Source organism: Moschus berezovskii, chromosome 21, assembly GCF_049115385.1.
Source record: "Moschus berezovskii isolate FMDL1 chromosome 21, NW_MosBer_1.0, whole genome shotgun sequence".
NCBI classification, from domain to species: domain Eukaryota; kingdom Metazoa; phylum Chordata; class Mammalia; order Artiodactyla; family Moschidae; genus Moschus; species Moschus berezovskii.
The window spans coordinates 40,712,258-40,733,167 of NC_142480.1; the positions used below are offsets into that span (position 1 = coordinate 40,712,258).

Here is a 20,910-nt window from a genome sequence, read left to right on the forward strand (position 1 = left end):
TAAACCCCCAAAAACACACAGCTATTAAATTACAACTTGATTTCAACTCCAGTTGAAGTATTTGAACGCTCAAGAGAAAAGGTGATACTGGCAAGTAGAGGTGGATCCTCAAAGGATAATTTTCTAATAATTTCAACTAAAGATTTCCCTAACATTAGTGACATAAAATGCAGTACATATACAGTTTGACTACAGTACTGAGTGGATACATTCAACCTAAAATGTAGTGATCAACTCAATAGTATAGCTTTGCTGGGTCTCTTGATTGGTTTGCTCACGTATGTCAGGAATAACCAGAAATAATTATTAAAAGAATTTAAAAATGGCTTCAACTGGTAGGGAAAGCAGAGGTCAGAAGGCTGGCAAACCTTACATATGCATGTGTGTCATGAGGAAATTTATTTTTAAGGGAGACAGAAAGCAATAATTATTCACTTAGTATGAATTTTTAAATGTGCATTTTAATCGAGTGAAATGTCAGTAGGAAAACACACTTAAGAAAAAGTTTTATTTTTAAAAAGTCTCTTCTAAATAATAAATTAAAAAAATAAACATTTTGCCTGTTAGCCCCTAAGAGAGCTTCAAATGCAATAACTACCAAAACATATTCATTTTTATAATTCACCTAAAATAAAATAAATTCCCCAAGCTATGTATACAGGCTTATTGTTTCATAGTTGTTGATTTCCATGTTTTTTCCATTAAGGCATTTAGAAAGAAAATTAAAATATAATTGGTAAAAAAACTGTTAAGTTCTAAAAATCTAAGGGAAAACAACTTTTCCTCATTATAATAATTCTTTGTCAAAAACATATCATTGTTTAGGGGGCAGGGAAAGGAAGGATTGGGAGTTTGCGATTAGCAGATACAAATTATTATATACAAGATAGATAAACTGCAAGGTCCTACTCTATAGCACAGGGAACAATATTGAATGTCCTGTAATAAATCATAATGGAAAAGAATACAAAAAAGAATATACACTTATGTAACTGAGTCACTTTGCTGTTCAGAAAAAATCAACACATTGTAAGTCAACTGTACCTCAATAAATTCTGAAAAAACAGATCACAGTTATTGCTCTGTTACTGTTAAATATATTAGGTACTGGATACTACTGAATGTTTTTGAAGGCTCTGACCTTTTATTTTAGATTGGAGCAAAATGAAAGACGCCAACATACAGATTAACTGAGGTTACTTATTTTTTATTTATTTTTTTTAAGATTACTTATTTTAAACAGAGCCGGAGGTTCAGGTCCAGGCTGGCCTCCATTCAGGTCCCTGTGCCGGGACACAGGGATGCTGTGTCCCGTCTCCCTCCCCAACCCCGACCTCCATCCTTGCCTCTCACTGCCCCTCTTCTGCACATTACCACCACTGCTGCTGCCCTAGGAAATCAGATGCAGTGTGCAGTTATTTTCTCAGTATGGTTAAGAACGAGAGTGAGATAGAACTCAAAGAATTCACCATTTTAATGCATACATATTAGTCAAGGGTTTATCTTTTTTACTATTAAAAAATGGGGGGCAGTGATCTGCAGCGATCACCACAGTCTATGTTAGAACACTGCTGTTGCCCCTAAAATTGAATGGGGCCCCTCAGCAGTCACTCCTCCTCCTCACCCAAGCCTCCAGCTTTAGGCAACCACTAATCTACTTTCTGTCTGTATAAATTTGGCTGCTCTGGATAATGCATATAAATACAGTCATTCAATATGTGTCTTTTGGTGAAAGGCTTCTTGTGTTTAGCATAATGTTTTCAAGATAATAGTCTATTGTATGAATGCACCACACTTTGTTGGTCTCTTCACTAGCTGATGGACATTTGGGTTATTTCCACATTTGGACAATTGGGAATAATGCTGGTATAAACATTCATGTACAGATTTATGTATGAACATGTGTTTTTTAGTTCTGTTGTCCATATGTTGGAGTAGAATTGCTAAACCTTGTGGTAACTCCATGTTTCAACTACCCGATGAACAACTGCCAGGATGTTTTCTGCAGCAGCCTTACCATCTTAACTTCCCCACCAAAACAGGACAAGTGTCCCAATTCCTGCACATCTTTGCCTCCACTTGTTTCTTGACATTATGGTCTGACCCATCCTAGAGTTTGTGAAGTGGTTTTGATTTGTATTTCCCTAATGATTAATGATATTGAGCAGATTTTCACTTGCTTATGGGTCATTTTTGTGTTTTTGGAGAAATGTGTATTCAAATTGGTTGCCAGTGTTTAAGTTATTTTATCTGCCTACGTACTATTTAGCCATAAGGGTTTACATATTCTGGATGTAAGTCCCTGAATAGACACATGAATTGCACTTTCTCCCATTCTGACTGGGCGGCTGGTGGAGGGGTGGCTTCAATTTTCTTAGTATTTGTTCATTTTTGTTTATTTGTTTGGCTATGCTGGGTCTTAGTTGTGCCATGTGGGATCTAGTTCTCTGACCAGGGATCAAACCTGGGCCAACCCTGGAACATGGAGTCTTAGCCACTGGACCACCAGGGAAGTCCTGGGGGCTTCGATTTTAATGGAAAAACCAATTTAGCTTTGTTTCTTAGACAAGTTTTGCATTTGAGTTGCCTTTCAAACTAACTTGATTTAGTATCCACTTAGATACCACTTTTTTTTTTTCAGTTTACCTACTGACTGCAGATAATTAAGAGGCTGTTTATTTTTATCCACAAAAATATAATGTAGCCATAACTCTGAAATGAATGACTGTTGCTGAAACATCACTTACACACTTTTCTCACCAGTTGTATGGGAAATTTGCTTGTGATTCTAATTATTTTGTGAGACAAATTGTTTTTCCTGACAATAAGCTCATCATCATGAGAAAAAGATTACTTGCTAAAGCAAGCTGTTATTTTGTTAGATAAAAAAGAAATGGGGCTGTGCAAAGAAAATTCTCAACAGCAAAGTGATGGTTCCAGTAAGGCTGACTGGATCAGTAGGCTCCAACATCCACAGAGTATAGTACACAGCTCATTGGGGTATCCCTAGACGGAATTATTAGAGTGTGTGCCTCAGAGAAAGGAGGGCAGATAACCACAGGGTTTGGCTTAGAGCAAGAGAAAACATCACCATCATTAGTGCTGGCCTACTTTCATTATCTCAAAATAATATACCCCCATTGAAAGCACCATCTCAGCCATGGCTGACATTGTAATTTAAAGCTCTTCTATGTAAAAATTCTTAGCTTGGAAAGGTGAGTTTAGAATATTTAATGATTAATTACCCTTTTTGGTCAAGTTTTTGTTTTTCAAGTGTGCTATTAGGTTGGTATATATTTCCTTCAGAATCCCTCAGGATATTGATAAAGGTTTTATGAAATGAGTACATCAGTGACAACCTTCACCAAGTATTACACTCGTGTTCCTCTGAAAGGCTGCTCGGCATCAAATCGTGCATAGCAGTACTCCTCTGTGTACGATTAATATGTTAGTAGCATTCTGTAAGTAAAGTAGGAAGTAGCTGATACTATTCATGAGAAATGTGATGTTCGTCTCATTACAAAATGTTCAGTTCTGTAGCTCAGCCGCGTCCAACTCTTTGCGACCCCATGAATCAAGAGTCTTCTCCAACACCACAGTTCAAAAGTATCAATTTTCAGTGCTCAGCTTTCTTTATATTCCAAATCTCATATCCATACCTGACTACTAGAAAAACCATAGCTTTGACTAGACAGATTTTTCTTGGCAAAGTAATGTCTGCTTTTTAATATGCTGTCTAGGCTGGTCATAGATTTTCTTCCAAGAAGCAAATGTCTTTTAATTTCATGGCTGCAGTCACCATCTGCAGTGATTTTCAGTTCAGTTCAGTCACTCAGTCGTGTCTGACTCCATGCGACCCCATGAATCACAGCACGCAAGGCCTCCCTGTCCATCACCAACTCCCAGAGTTCACTCAAACTTATGTCCATCAAGTCGGTGATGCCATCCAGCCATCTCATTCTCTGTCGTCCCCTTCTCCTCCCGCCCCCAATCCTTCCCAGCATCAGTCTTTTCCAGTGAGTCAACTCGTCGCATGAGGTGGCCAAAGTATTGGAGTTTCAGCTTTAGCATCAGTCCTTCCAATGAACACCCAGGATTGATCTCCTTTAGAATGGACTGGTTGGATCTCCTTGCAGTCCAAGGGACTCTCAAGAGTCTTCTCCAGCACCACAGTTCAAAAGCATCAATTCTTCGGCACTCAGCTTTCTTCACAGTCCAACTCTCACATCCATACATAACCACTGGAAAAACCATAGCCTTGACTAGACGGACCTTGGTTGGCAAAGTAATGTCTCTGCTTTTTAATATGCTATCTAGGTTGGTCATAACTTTCCTTCCAAGGAATAAGCGTCTTTTAATTTCATGGCTGCAATCAGCATCCACAGTGATTTTGGAGCCCCCAAAAATAAAGTCTGACACTGTTTCCACTGTTTCCCCATCTATTTCCCATGAAGTGATGGGACCAGATGCCATGATCTTTGTTTTCTGAATGTTGAGCTTCAAGCCATACTTTTCACTCTCCTCTTTCACTTTCATCAAGAGGCTTTTGAGTTCCTCTTCACTTTCTGCCATAAGGGTAGTGTCATCTGCATATCTGAGGTTATTGCTATTTCTCCCGGCAATCTTGAGTCCAGCTTGTGCTTCTTCCAGCCCAGCGTTCCTCATGATATACTCTGCATATAAGTTAAATAAGCAGGGTGACAATATACAACCTTGACGTACTCCTTTTCCTATTTGGAACCAGTCTGTTGTTCCATGTACAGTTCTGACTGTTGCTTCCTGACCTGCATACAGGTTTCTCAAGAGGCAGGTCAGGTGGTCTGGTATTCCCATCTCTTTCAGAATGTTCCACAGTTTATTGTGATCCACACAGTCAAAGGCTTTGGCATAGTCAATGAAGCAGAAATAGATGTTTTTCTGGAACACTCTTGCTTTCTCCATGATCCAGCGGATGTTGGCAATTTGATCAGACGCGAGAGACGCTGGCTCCGGCGCAACCGACCACGCACAGAAGCGCAGCCGAGAGGAGTTACCCTACGCCTGAGGCCAGGGCCAGTGGCCGAGAGGAGCAGTGATTTTGGAGCCCCCCAAAATTAAGTCTGTCACTGTTTCCATTGTTTCCCCATCTATTTGCCATGCAGTGATGGGACTGTTATAGCCACGCGTTCCGGGAAACAAACACTCAAAAGGACAATGTGCGTGGTGGAGTGCAGTTTATTACACCGGTGGGCCCAAGGCAGACTCTCTTAGCCAAGGGCCCCAACCAGTTTTTGTGAAAACCTTATATACCCTAAGTGTACGTGCTCAAACCTACCTCCCCAAACTCTCTGAAACTAGCCTGAACAAAGGAAAAGAAAGATACAATCAAAGTTAACCCCATATGCTTTAAACCTGTGATTCGTATGCCTTAAGCCTAGGTAGTTAACAGTGGAAAATTATCAACAGGCCTGTGTTTATACCCCAATAGGCATAATAGAATTTATGATTATATTCAGTTACACAGATAATTAGGGTATTTTTTTTAGGTGACGGAGAGTCTAGGTATGAGCTGGGGCTCTTCCATCCGGGGGATCTGATTTTCCAGTTTGTATGTTGTTTCCATAGATACAGGGCATATAGCTCAAAGTCCACAGTCCAGCTCAAGATGGAGTCCTGCTTTCAAGATGGAACCTGTTCTGTTTCCTCCTTCATTCCCCCCTCTTGATGCTCTTAACTCGTAGTATGAGCATCACTCGTAGAGATATATTGCACCCTGGATCTCTGACCACCAGTTTGGGAGAACGACACCAACCTTTGGGTTACAAAGTTCATAATACATTGTAAATGCAGGGTCCACAAAGCAGAACTATCAAGGCAACTATAACAATGGTAAATATAGTTTTCCATCAATCACCCTTCACCCAAGATAGAACCAAAGTCCAGAAAGGAATGTTTTCATTTGACACTGTTTTACCCGGTTTTTCATGTCATCTAAAGCAGCTGATACATTTGCCAGATAAATCAGGAATATATACACAACATTCAACCTTAATTATAGCACAGGTCCCTCCTTGAGCAGCTGTGAGCATGTCCAAAGCCATTCTATTTTGAATTACCGCTTTTCTCATTTGGATTTGTTCTTTTAAGGCTTGAATGGCTTTAGCACTATCTAGGAGGGCCTGTTTTGTGAAATTAGGCAAGGCCTCTACTTTAATCATAATATCTGTTGTCCCTATAGAAGGTACGAATAAGGCAGCAATATACTCATGCCATTGAAACACAGACCTTGTCTACTTAGCATGTAAATAAGGTAGATTTACCGGGGTTTGCTGTAGGTTCGGAGAAGGCAATGGCAAGCCACTCCAGTACTCTTGCCTAGAAAATCCCATGGATGGAGGAGCCTGGTAGGCTGCAGTCCGTGGGGTCGCTAAGGGTCGGACACGACTGAGTGACTTCACTTTCACTTTTCACTTTCACACATTGGAAAAGGAAATGGCAACCCACTCCAGTGTTCTTGCCTGGTGAATCCCAGGGACGGGGGAGCCTGGTGGGCTTCCATCTATGGGGTCACACAGAGTCAGACACGACTGAAGTGACTTAGCAGCAGCAGCAGCAGCTGTAGGTTAGGCTTTATGCTGCCATGAGCAAAAGTGAATCCCAGTGTGCAGCGGCCTACCCAGCCAATTGGTAACCAAGGCCAAAGGTTAGGCCCCCAAAGCCATTGGGTTCCGTTGGGCACCACCCAGCGGATTCCAGGACTATATTTCCAATCAGAGCCTGGCCAGTGGATGGACTGGTTGGGGTGGTATGTGACCTCAAATGTTCGTTTATGTTGTCTGGGGGATAGGTACCCCATATATTTTAGTTCTTTCAGGTCTAAGGGACAGTCACCAAACCCTACCCTTTGTTCTTTTTGTTCCCAGCATATAGTGGCAGGAGTAATTAATTGACCCTTTTCTGGGGTCATCCAGAAATATTCATCCCAAACTTGGTAGAATTGTTCAGTATACCGAGAGGCCTGTCCTCCCTTGCTGGTCAAGGAGCTTTTTTTTTTCTTTAAATATGAGGGATAGACTTTTGTTACTACTATGAAACTGGTGTTTACATCAAAAGTAACCCTATGACCCGAGTCTATTGACTGTAGGTCTGGCTTACACCAAGAGAGCAAAAAGAGATTATGATCAACAAGAGAAAGGAAAAGTCTCTTTGTCGTCCCAGAAAAGAGCAGAGTGGTTTAAAATCTCCTCGGCAGAGCGGTGACACCCACCAAGGAAGTCCATCCGTCACAGACAGAGGCAAAGCCACACATACCCAGCAGTTGCAGGTGTTGTGGGAGTCCGCCCAGGAATGTGCCCATGAGATGAAAACATTGTCCTGAGTTGAAATGGAAGTTAAATTCAAAATCACGTTGATGGGGCGAAGCAGCAGGAGTTGATGATGTGGCTTCATCCTTTCTTTTTTTCTTCTTCTTAAGGATGGTCTTAGTCTCTCGAGGGTCAGCGGGGTCCCTCTGTGCAGTCCCCTCAGCGTTTTCTGGGTCTGCATGGTATGTTCTCTTCACCCTCGTATGATGGATCCAAGGGGCAATACCTGCAACTTTAACTGCAGTAGGGGTAGTTAGAATAACATAAGGGTCCTTCCTCCGAGGGGCTAGTGAATCTGTTTCCAATCTTTGACCCATACTTGGTCACCAGGCGAAAACTCATGAATCTGTTCCCCCAAGGGGGAATGGCACCCTTTCTTGTACAAACTTAGTTACCTGATTTATTACCTTACCCAGTTCCATCTGCCGCGAAATCCCATCCCCCCTTACCTGAGGCAAATTGGTTGACACCTGTTTTATTATGGGAGGGGGTCTCCCATATACAATTTCATATGGAGAGTAGCCTTGGGACCGTGGGTCTGAGTCTGAGTAGAGCTGTCGGAAGCAAGTCCACCCAGGCGCAGTCAGTCTCTATGATCCATTTGGAGGGTGTCTCTTTAAGTGTCTGGTTGGTCCATTCCACCATCCCAGAACTCTGGGGTCTATATGAAGAGTGTAGTTTCCATTTGATGTTTACAGTTTTGCTTACTTCTTGTACTAAATCAGCTACGAAAGCCAGGCCATTGTCTGATCCAATGCTGGTAGGATAGCCAAATCTGGGAACTATCTCCCTAAGCGGGCACCAGGCTACTTCTGATGCTCTTTCAGTCCATGCAGGAAAAGCTTCTACCCATCCCGAGAATGTACATGCCATGACCAGCAGGTAATGGTAGTGAGGTTTCATCTCAGTGAAGTCCACTTCCAGGTGTTCAAAGGGCAGCCTGCCTTTTAGCTGAACTCCCGGAGGTTTCTGCCTGTGCCGAGAGGCAACATTGACCTGTGAGCAGGCAGTGCAGTTCTGAGATTCTGTTCTGCATAGGAGAGAGGCGGGGAACCAAGAAATATTTTTGAATTAGCTCTTCCAGTTTATTATGGCCTAGGTGGGTCGCTTGGTGTGTTTGGCTTACCAGAGTGGGTGCCAGCTCCTCTGGTACCAATAATTTGCCACTTGGCAATTCCCACCATCCCTTTTCAGTCTTGATAGCCCTTTCTGCTTTGGCTAGTTGGTTTTGGGCTTCAGTGTATTTTGGAGAGTTCAGCGTTAGCTCAGGCAGCTCCACCAATCAGTTCAGTTCAGTTCAGTTCAGTCGCTCAGTCGTGTCCAACTCTCCGCGACCCCATGAATCACAGCACGCCAGGCCTCCCTGTCCATCACCAACTCCCGGAGTACACTCAAACTCATGTCCACAGAGTCGGTGATGCCATCCAGCCATCTCATTCTCTGTCATCCCCTTCTCCTCCCGCCCCCAACCTTTCCCAACATCAGAGTCTTTTCCAGTGAGTCAACTCGTCGCATGAGGTGGCCAAAGTAGTTTCAGCTTTAGCATCAATACAAGAGCTTTAATAGGGGTCTCACTTGTCACCCCCACACCCTCGGCTGCTTACTTAGTGGTCTTATCTGCCAGTCTGTTTCTCCCAACCTGGTGGGTATCCTCTTTATAATGTTCTCGGCAATGTATGACTGCAACCCTTTTTGATTCCCAGATAGCATCTAATAGGCTCAGAATTTCTTCCTTATTTTTGATATCTTTTCCACTAACTGTCAAAAGGCCTCTCTCCTTATACAGAGCCCCATGTACATGTAGTGTGGCAAAAGCATACCTGGAGTCGGTGAAGACGTTTACTCTCTTGCCTTTGGACAGCTGGAGTGTGCAAATCATAACCTATAACTCAGCTCATTGAGCAGACTAGTGTTGTGGCAAGGAGCCAGCTTCAATGACAGTCTTTTCTGTGACTATGGTGTAACCCGACAGCCGTTGTCCTTGTTTTATCAGGCTAGTGCCATCAGTATATAGGACCCAATCAGGGTCCAGAATCGGTTGGTCTTGGAGGTCGGGTCTGCTGGTGTAGACCTCTTCCAAGACTTCCCCATAGTCATGAGAAGATCCACCCTCTCCCACCGGAAGGAGTGTGGCTAGGATTAAAGTCTGGCAAGGCTCAATATGGAGGTTAGGGTTTTCACATAACAGCCCTTGATATTGAATAATCCGGGAGTTTGATAGCCATTTGTGGGGATCTTCTTGTAAGAGTGTGTTGACCTCATGTGGGACTCTTACGACCAGATCTTGGCCTAAAGTCAATTTAGTAGCTTCTCATACTAGTAGGGCAACTGCGGCAATTGCTTGCAAGCATCTGGGCCACCCGGTGGCAACATTGTCAAGCCGCCTTGAGAGATAGGCTACAGACCTGTCCCACGTTCCCACAGTCTGAGTTAACACTCCCATTGCTGTTTTCAGTTACATATAGAGTAAATGGCTTGGCAAGGTCTGGCAGCCCTAAAGCGGGGGCTGATATAATTGCCAACCTTATTCATCAAAGGCTTTTTGTTATTTAGCGGATTCTCCTCAGGCCCTGTCAGGAGTTCATATAAAGGCTGGGCCATTTGGGAATATCCTGGAATCCAGATTCTGCAAAACCCAGCAGCTCCCCAAAACTCCTGGACCTGCCAACAAGTCTTAGGTGTTGGGATTCTCAGGATCACCTCTTTTCTGAACTGGTCTAATAACCTTGTGCCCTTCTTTAAAACAAACCCCAGATACCTTACTTCCTCCTTGCAGATCTGTGCCTTCTTCTTCGACACCCGGTAACCTGCTTCCATCAGCAGTTGGAGCACTGCTTTCGTCCCTTGCCAGCATTTTCCCTTGGTCTCGGCAGCCAGTAGCAGATCATCCACGTATTGTAGGAGCCAACATCCATACTCTTCCGACTGGAATGAGTCCAGGTCTGAAGCCAAGGCTTCCCCAAAGATGGCTGGGGAATTCTTAAACCCTTGTGGGAGACGAGTCCAGGTGAGCTGTTGTTTGGTTCCCCTGACTGGATCTTCCCATTCCAAGGCAAAGATGGGCTGTGATGCTGGAGCAAGGCATATACAGAAGAAGGCATCCTTGAGATCTAGGCAAGTATAAACTTTAGTCCTCAGTGGGAGGCGGCTAAGTAAGGTATAGGGGTTTGGAACAGTGGGATGTAAAGTCACAGTAGCCTGGTTGACTAGCCTGAGAGCTTGCACAGGCCTATAGTCCTGTCCTCCTCCTTTTGTGACTGGCAGGATCAGCATATTCCAGGCCGACTGGCACTCTACTAGAATGCCCACCAGCTTGTTTCAATCTATTGATGTGGGGTAGTATGCTGGCCTGGGCCTCTGTCTGTAGTGGGTACTGCTGCTGCTGCTGCTGCTGCTAAGTCACTTCAGTCATGTCCGACTCTGTGTGACCCCATAGACGGCAGCCCACCAGGCTCCCCCATCCCTGGGATTCTCCAGGCAAGAACACTGGAGTGGGTTGCCATTTCCTTCTCCAATGTGTGAAAGTGAAAAGTGAAAGTGAAGTCGCTCAGTCGTGTTCGACCCTTGGCGACCCCACAGACTGCAGCCTACCAGGCTCCTCCATCCATGGGATTTTCTAGGCAAGAGTACTGGAGTGGCTTGCCATTGCCTTCTCCGAGGGTACTGGCGCTTTCTAACTGGAATGGTGCCTGGCTTGAGTTCTAGTATCACTGGGGCTTGATGTTTAGCCAGCCCAGGGGGTTGTCTTCTGCCCAGACTTTGGGGAATAATTGAGTTAGCTCTCTCTCAAGTTCTTCTGGCCCACCTGGTTTTTCCTTTGGAGGCTCATGCAACCTCCACTCATCTTGGGGGGGGGGGTGTATTGAGAGAGAGAGCAGGAGGTCATAGTGTCCGCCCAGAAGGTGGGCCTCTCCTCAGGGGAGACAGTCACTCGTGCTCCTAGTTTGGAGAGCAAGTCTCTTCCCAACAGAGGTACTGGGCACTCAGGAATGTAGAGGAATCCATGAATCACTTGGTGTCCCCCCATCTGGCATTTTCTGGGCTGGAGAACGATTTAATCATCTCTTCTCCTGATAGCCCAGTTATAGTGGTAGTCTTTTTGGATAATGGAGCCACGGGTTTTGTTACTACCGACAGTTCTCCTGTATCCACCATAAAGTAAATGTTTTGGTCCCCCACTTTTAAGTTTACCACGGGCTCTCGGGGACCTGGTATCTCTGAACCCCAGCAGCCCTATTTAATTTCCAAGTCAGCAAGTCCCACAACTGTGGGAGCTTTCTCTTCCCTCCTTGCCTTAGGGCATTCATTCTTCCAGTGGCCAAAACCTCGGCACTGGGCACACTGATTTGGCTGTAACGGGGCCTGGGGCCTCCTTTGGGACCAGTTGAAGGACTGTCTCGTCCCTGGGGCAGGAGGAGGTTTTTCCGAAGGGCCTGAGATACTTTCCCAGAGCAGCAGCTAGCATTTCAAATCTCTGGTCTGTTCTCTTTTGTTCCTCTTTATATCTCTTTTCATATTTCTTTTCTATTTCTGTGTCCCTGTTCCAGGACACTTTGTCTGCTATTTCAATTAACTGGGAGCTGGACATGGACAACCCCTTCTGTCTTTTGAAGCTTTCGCTTAGTATTGGGGTATGCCTGCGAGATGAATGCCGCGTTTACAACAGTCTGACAGCGTGCAGCTTCCGGGTTTGTAGGTGTATAAAGTCGATAGGCTTCACAGAGGCTCTCATAAAATTCAGAAGATGATTCATTCCCCTTCTGAATTACCCCAGCAGGTTTTGACTTGTCCATTGGCTTACGGGCTCCCCGCTTCACCCCTTGTATAATGGCTGTCGGATATCTGTCTAGTTGAATCCTCCCTTCTTCTGTGTTATGATCCTAATTAGGTTTATCAGCAGGGAAGGCTTGCTCTATCCACCTTTCTGGGTTTGCAACACCTTCTGGAACCATCTTTCGTAACCATTTTTTTGCTTCCGTATTAATCCTGTATCTCTCCTCAGTACTGAAGAGAGATGTCAATAATTACATGACATCATATACAGGAAGGCCTGGAGTGCTGTGATTCATGGGGTCGCGGAGAGTCGGACACAACTGAGCGACTGAACTGAACTGAACTGAATCCCATGTTGGTCGATGGGTGTGAAAGACGGTTTCCATCAATCTAGTCCTATCTTGTGGCTCTTCTGAGTAAGGGGGTGGGGTGTGCTTTTGCCAATTTAGTATGTCAGTTGATGAGAAAGGCTGGTAGTAGTAAGCTACAGGAGCTTGATGGTAATTACCGTCCTCCCCTTGCATGGGGGGTTGTTGGGCTTCTCTAAGAGGCATCGGTAGTAGTGCCTTTCCCTCTGGCTCTCTGGTAGAGCACAGACTCTGCTTAATTCCAAAGTCTCCCTCCCCTCGTTTGGAAGTACATATAGGGAGCGGAGGATAGAGCTTGGGACATATGATGTCAGCAGTGGTTGAATCCGGTGGGTAGCCTGTTGCCCCTTCAGCTAAGGTTGGAGCTTGCCAGAATGGCAGCTCTACAACCTGTGGGGCTGTCGGGAGGACTGGTGAAGGTGGAGGGTCTGGGATGCTTACCAGCCTCTGGGCAATTCCTGTGGGGAGGCTCTTGGCACTGCGGGAACGTTGGTTGGGATCGTTATCCAGTACGGTGGCGAGGGAAGTTCTTCCCTCTCTGGATCCTGTAAGATCTCCTTTTCATCTTTGGCTACTTTTTGAGTCATTAATATCTTCCCCTCCCCATTTTGGATATAAAATCAGGCCCATTTGGGGGGGTCCTGGGCTATCCCTAGCCAAGAGTCTATGTATGAGAACTGATCAGGGTGTCCAGGTTTTCTGTTAACTATGGCATAGACTGTCTTTATTAAATTTAAGCCATGGTATCCTCTGGTGGTCAACCGACTCCCACTGCGGGCCACTCGACCTCGCAGACAGTGCAGAGCCGGCTGGGTGTCATCCTTGTCCCATAGTCTCCATCAGATCCCTTTTTGAAGTTTTTGATCATGTTTTCTAGTACAGTTGCCTTAGATCTGCTTCCTCCCATTTTTCGGACCTTCTCATTGATGTTTCTTTCTTTTTTGGCTGGAGAAGCACTCGGTATCCCAGGTATTTTTGGTATTTCCACTCGATGAAACACTTAAAGTGCCAGTCTGCCTCTTACCTAATAGGGTCAAGGAGGGCTTTACCTGCTAGTCCCAGAGGGTGGGGGGAGTCAGACATTGCTTCTCTTGCAGCCTTTCTCGTTTAAACCAGAACACCACAGCACCCACAACCTCTTCTCCCCTTTGCTTTAGATGCCTTCCTTGTCCCGGCGGGCTTAACTGGGTGAGGATGAAAACACAGATTGATTAGATACCCCACACCCCAGGCTTCTCCTGGAAAGGCCAATTCGTACTCACTGATACACTTTTTTCTTTCTACCTAACTAGTTTGAGGGGATTGGGGGTTTCATAGCAGATAGGGCACCTCCTGGGGGAGGGTAGAATATGAGCACACAAGGACCAAGTTTCTTCTCCTAAAAATCCCCTGGCAATTGCTTGGTAATAATTTCCCCAAGATGGCATGGACACCACCCCCTAAATGACCTTCACAAATTTCCTTCCTAAGCCCTAACACACTCGTCAACCTGTGTACCAAGCAATTGCTGCCACCTGCCGATTCCAGGCTCCTGTGGGTCTGTGCCCCTTCTCGTCCCTCCCAGGGGGGTGATCAGGCCCCCTCTTCCACCCTGATGGGTGGGTTCCTGCTGCCATCCACTACCTGCTAAATGTGAAAGGTCCCGGCGCTGAGAAGCAGAATCCTTCAGGCTCCACTACAAAGCCACAGTCATCAAGACAGTATGGCGCTGGCACAAAGACAGAAATACAGATCAATGGAACAAAATAGAAAGCCCAGAGATAAATCCATGCACCTATGGACACCTTATCTTTGACAAAGGAGGCAAGAATATTCAATGGAGAAAACACAATCTCTTCAACAAGTGGTGCGGGAAAACTGGTCAACCACTTGTAAAAGAAGGAAACTAGAACACTTTCTAACACCATACACCAAAATAAACTCAAAATGGGTTAAAGATCTAAACGTTAGACCAGAAACTATAAAACTCCTACAGGAGAACATAGGCAAAACACTCTCCGACATAAATCACAGCAGGATCCTCGATGACCCACCTCCCAGAATATTGGAAATAAAAACAAATATAAACAAATGGGGCCTAATTAAAATTAAAAGCTTGTGCACAACAAAGGAAACTATAAGCAAGGTGAAAAGACAGCCTGCAGAATGGGAGAAAATAATAGCAAATGAAGCAACTGACAAAGAATTAATCTCAAAAATATACAAGCAGCTCCTGCAGCTCAATTCCAGAAAAATAAACGACCCAATCAAAAAATAGGCCAAAGAACTAAACAGACATTTCTCCAAAGAAGACATACAGATGGCTAACAAACACATGAAAAGATGCTCAACATCCCTCATAATCAGAGAAATGCAAATCAAAACCACAATGAGGTACCATTTCACACCAGTCAGAATGGCTGCTATCAAAAAGTCTACAAGCAATAAATGCTGGAGAGGGTGTGGAGAAAAGGGAACCCTCTTGCACTGTTGGTGGGAATGCAAACTAGTACAACCACTATGGAGAACAGTGTGGAGATTCCTTAAAAAACTGGAAATAGAACTGCCATACGACCCAGCAATCCCACTTCTGGGCATACACACCAAAGAAACCAGAATTGAAAGAGACACATGTACCCCAATGTTCATCGCAGCACTGTTTATAATAGCCAGGACATGGAAGCAACCTAGATGTCCATCAGCAGACGAATGGATAAGAAAGCTTTGGTACATATACACAATGGAGTATTACTCAGCCATTAAAAAGAATACATTTGAATCAGTTCTAATAAGGTGGATGAAACTGGAGCCTATTATACAGAGTTCAGTAAGCCAGAAAGAAAAACACCAATACAGAATACTAACACATATATATGGAATTTAGAAAGATGGTAATGATAACCTTGTATGCAAGACAGCAAAAGAGACACAGATGTATAGAACAGTCTTTTGGACTCTGTGGGAGAGGGCGAGGGTGGGATGATTTGGGAGAATGGCATTGAAACATGTCTATCATATGTGAAACAAATCGCCAGTCCAGGTTCAATGCATGATACAGGATTCTCAGGGCTGGTGCACTGGGATGACCCAGAGTGATGGTATGGGGAGGAGGTGGGAGGGGGGTTCAGGATGGGGAACACATGTACACCCGGGGCAGATTCATGTCAGTGTATGGCAAAACCAATACAATATTGCAAAGTAATTAGCCTCCAATTAAAATTTTTAAAAAAAGTTTTTGGACTTAAAAAAAATCCCTTAGATTAAAAAACATTCTAAGAAGTATTAGGGTCTCAGAAGAAGAGAGACAAGAGTCAGAAAGCATATTTAAAGAAATAATGGATGAAAACGTCTCAAATCTGGGGAGAAAATTTGATATCCAAGTTTATAAAACTAAAAGTCACCCAAAAATTCAATACAAAACAATCTTGTCCCATTTTTTGATAATACTGTCTAAAATAAAAGACAAAGATAGAATTTTAAATCAACAAGACAGAAAAAAAGTCTATCTCATACAAGGGTACTCCTAGAAGCTGAGTTCTCAGCAGGAAGCTTTTAGGTGAAGAGAATGGGTGGATATAATATTAATAAACACTCTTAAAAAAGAAAATGCCAACAAGGAAAACTTTATCTGGTAAATTTTTCTCTCAGAAATGAGGTAAGGTAAAGACTTTTCCAAACAAACAAAAGCAGAGGGAGTTCATTAGCACTAAACACTGAAATGAGTTCTTCAAGTTGCCATGAAAGGGCATTATACTCATATGAAAACAAAGGATGCAGGTCGATAAAGAAGATAAAGATAAGCATGTAGCCAAATTCAGCATATTCTAATACTGAATTAGTTGTGTGTTAATCGTTTAACTCTAATATAAATGTTAAAGACAAAGGTAGTAAAAGTAACTATAGCTATAAAATTTGTTAATACATGATATAAAAAGGTAAACTGTGACATCAAAAGCATAAAAAGTGAGAGGGGAAGGAGAGGTTAAAAATTACGTTATCATCAGCATGTAATAGACTGTTATATCTGTAAAATGATTTATGTAAGCCTGGTGGCTCAGTCCTCAGATTTGGTGGCTCAGTGGTAAAGAACCTACCTATCAATGCAGGAGATACATGTTCAATCTCTGATCTGGGAGGATGCCCTGGAGAAGGGAATGGCACTTCTCAGTAAAAACCCATTCAAGTATTCCTACCTAGGAAATCTTATGGACAGAGAAGGCTTGCAGGCTGCAGTCCATAGGGTTGCAAAGAAGTCAGATGACCTGGGGATACACTGGGCTACATCTAATGGAAGCCACTGCCACCACTATGATGGTGTATCTGGAGGAGACTCAGGATGACAAAAACAGTATACTGGCCCCAGATGGCTGAGGTGCATATTAAAGGGATGTTTTCAGAGAGCATCATCCCATATACAGAAAAGTGCTAAATTCCTTAACTTCAGACATCTGGTTTTCTTTTATTAACAGCAATCTTTTCATGTTCCAACTAACTAAGTTGTCTTTATCGCAGAAACTTCTATTTATCCTGGCTCCCTGCTTACCTCTTTGGAGCAGTCTCTCAGTTATCTGCAGTCCTCAGTTTTGCCCACCAGATAAAACATAACTCAACTTTCAAGCTGTGCATTGTTTTTCAGTTGACACTAAAAAGACCCAATTACTGACAGTGGAAAAATTAAAGAGGGTTAGCTATGGAAATAACTCTGAGCGATTTATTCACCATGAGCAAATAATCTCCACTGGATTAAACCTCCATATCATTCCACCCTATCCTTCAATGTCTACTGAGAAAAGACAAAGAGAACTTGAGGAGAAAACACACTTCATCAGAGATTTTAGTTTATATAGCACATCCATTCAACAAGTGACACTAGAAAGACAATCTGTGGAATGTTAGATTAATTAGTTAAGCTAGGTTTTATCTATTAAAAAAAATACATCAGTATTCTTACCAAATATATAATAAAGTAGTGTAAAATTACCAAACACCAAAGAATATTTCAGTCTCTTTATATAAGACAGACTGAAAAAGCCTTGTGACCTAAATCTCAATCTGACAAAATAAATTTATGGGGAAAGTAATTTAGAAATTTGAAAATTTTTAAAGCATCTCTAGGATTAATCTTCAAAATATATAAGTAGTTCACGCAGCTCAATACCATAAAAACAAACAATCAAAAAGTGGGCAGAAGACCTAAATAGACATTTCTCCAAAGACGACATAGAGATGACTAATAAACACATGAAAAGATGCTCAACATTGCTCATTATTAGAGAAATGCAATCAAAACTACAATGAGGCATCACCACACACCAGTCAGGATGACCATCATCAAAAAATCCACAAACAATAAGTGCTGGAGCTGGTATGGGATAAAAGGAATCCTCTTGCACTGGGAATGTAAATTGATACAGCCACTATGGAGAACAGCACAGAAATCCCTTTAAAACCTGGGAATAAAACTACCAGGTGTGTGTGTTAAGTTGCTTCAGTCATATTCAACTCTGTGACCTTATGGACTGGGGCACCACGCTCCTCTGTCCATGGGATTCTCCAAAGCAAGAATACTGGAGTGGGTTGCTACGCACTCCTCCAGAGGATCTTCCCAACTCAGGGATCAAATCCACGTCTCTTCTGTCTCCTGCATTGGCACTTGGAAAGTTCCATAAACTACCATATGACACAACAATCCCACTACTGGTCATATACCCTAAGAAAACCATAATTGAAAGAGACACATGTTCCCCAATGTTCACTGCAGCACTATTTACAACAGCTAGGACACAGAAGCAACCTAGCTGTCCATCAACAGATGAATGGATAAAGAAGTTCGGGTATTAATACATATATACAATGGAACATTACTCAGCTACAAAAAGGAATGAATTTGAGTCAGTTGTGTGGATGAACCTAGAGTCTGTCATACAGAGTGAAATAAGTCAGAGAAAAGCAAGTATCATGTATTAAAGCATATATATGGAATCTAGAAAGACGGTACTGATGAACCTATTTGCAGGGCAGCAATGGAGACGCAGACACAGAGAACAGACCTGTGAACACAGTGGGGTAAGAAGAGGGAGGGATGACTTGAAAGAGTAACACTGAAACATACACATTCCCATATGAAAAACAGACAGCCAATGGGAATTAGCAGTAAGACACAGGGGCCTCTAACCCGGTGCTCTGTGACAGCCTAGAGGGCTGGGAGGGGATTGGAGGGGAGAGTGTCAGGTACAAAGTTAGACATGAACACCTAGAGGAGGCCTGGCTGAAAGGATGCAAGCCTATCTCTAAACTCCATCCCAGATGCACCCAGGAGAGCTCACAAATATGCTACAAAATAACCACAGAAACTGTTCAATTCCTGAATATGCGCCCCAGGCACACAGTGGATACAAAATGACCACAGGAGCTTCTCCAAATAACCTTAGACAGTTAGACAGTTCGGAGTGCATCAAGGGCTCATGAATATTCTACATCTAATTATATCAGATGAAATTATGGGAAGACATAAACAACACAGCCTACTGTTATACAACTTGAAATTGTCAATCACCTTGAGTATATGCCTATTTGTATTCTCTTTCATTGATTGGTAGTGGGTACAAGCCCTACTTTGCACCAGGTATAACCAAAAGGAAGGGGACTGGAGGAAGCCAAGAGAGCTTGACAGGAAGGATGAGAAGGACTCTTTTGGGAGTGTCAGTCTAATAAAAGATCTGTATGCTTAATGTGAACTGAGCTTTCACTTGTCTGACAGTTTGGTCCATTGCTCCAAATTTTTGTTGTGACAAGATAAGAACCGAGGAAGATAAATAAACCAACCTGAGAGGAGGGAGGTCCAAGAAGGAGTGGGCATATGTATATCTATGGCTGATTCATATTATGGCAGAAACCAACACAATATTGTAAAGCAACTATCCTCTAATTAAAAATACAATAAAAAGCATTTCTATTAGTTAGTATATGATTGCAGTCATGAAATTAAAAGGCGCTTACTCCTTGGAAGGAAAGTTATGACCAACCTAGATAGCATATTAAAAAGCAGACTTTGCCAACCAAGGTCCGTCTAGTCAAGGCTATGGTTTTTCCCGTGGTCATGTATGGATGTGAGAGTTGGACTGTGAAGAAAGCTGATCGCCGAAGAATTGATGCTTTTGAACTGTGGTACTGGAGAAGACTCTTGAGAGTTCCTTGGACTGCAAGGAGATCCTACCAGTCCATTCTAAAGGAGATCAATTCTGGGTGTTCATTGGAAGGACTGATGCTGAAGCTGAAACTGCAATACTTTGGCCACCTCATGCGACAAGTTGACTCACTGGAAAAGACTCTGATGCTGGGAGGGATTGGGGGCAGGAGGAGAAGGGGTCAACAGAGAATTAGATGGCTGGATGGCATCGCCGACTTGATGGACATGAGTTTGAGTGAACTCCGGGAGTTGGTGATGGACAGGGAGGCCTGGGGTGTTGTGTCATGGGGTTGCAAAGAGTCGGACCCGACTGAGTGACTGAACTGAACTGAGAGGAAAAAAACCATAGGGTACATATAAATAGCTAGAAAGAGATTTTTTTAGGTGGGACTGGCTCACATGATGATGGAAGCTGAGAAGTCCCAGAGCTGCTCTGCCGTCTACAAGTTGGAGGTCCAGGAAAGCCAGTGGTGTGGTTCCTCTCCACACCTGGATGCCAAAGAATGAGGGAAGCCAACAGCATCACCCCAGTCCGAAGGCCTGAGAACAAGAAGAACCAAAGCCAATGGTAGGAGACAGAAGTCCAGGCTCACAAAACAAGCTCCATCCTCCACCCTCATTCCCCCTAAACCCCAACATCCCCTCCCACCACACACCATTTTGCTCTATCTGGACATTTAGGGGACTATCCTGTTTCCAGTCTCTGGTTTCACATGCTAATCTCTTCTGAAACACCATGACAGACACATCCAGAAAGAGTTTTACCAGCTTTCTGGGCATCCCTTAGCTTAGTCCCTGTGCATGACACACAGTGAGGCCAACAATATTAAATCATTAGACTCTAGAACAGAGAAAGGTTTATTATAGGTTCATGCAAGGAGATGGGTGGCTCGGAATGGAAAGTCTTTTTAAATTGTGGTAAGAAACTCTAGTGTATTGCCATCTGAATTGCTAAAGCAAGTAAGTTTTTCTAACTGACTGGCAAAGCTTTTCTGAAAAGTGCGAGATTACGGTAAAGATTTTAGGCCATGGGTCATAAGTAGTCAGCTCTGCTGAGTGGGAAAGCAGTCATTCCAACACGCAGAACCGAGTGTGGCTGGATCCCCAAATACTTTATCTCAAGGAACAGGATGGGGGGGGGGGGTGGTGGCTGTAGTTTGTGGACTCCTGCAAATGATGAGTCTCATGTACACACTCTTCTAGTCAATAAAATTCTGAGTAGTTTCTGTTGCATTTTCCTTTGGTGATTTTCCCTGTC

General features: G+C 43.5%; 1 long non-coding RNA gene across 1 annotated transcript in view; it reads right to left on the reverse strand.

Annotated features, from left to right (window-relative positions):
* Positions 1–4,969: 4,969 nt before the first annotated feature.
* LOC129550119 (uncharacterized) overlaps positions 4,970–20,910 on the reverse strand; it is a 28,522-nt gene continuing 12,581 nt past the window's right edge. The window contains exons 4-5 of the long non-coding RNA XR_016035702.1: positions 20,052–20,192; positions 4,970–10,414 (exon numbers count right to left, since the gene is read on the reverse strand). This is a non-coding gene — a long non-coding RNA (uncharacterized LOC129550119). The remainder of the gene's footprint in view (positions 10,415–20,051; positions 20,193–20,910) is intronic.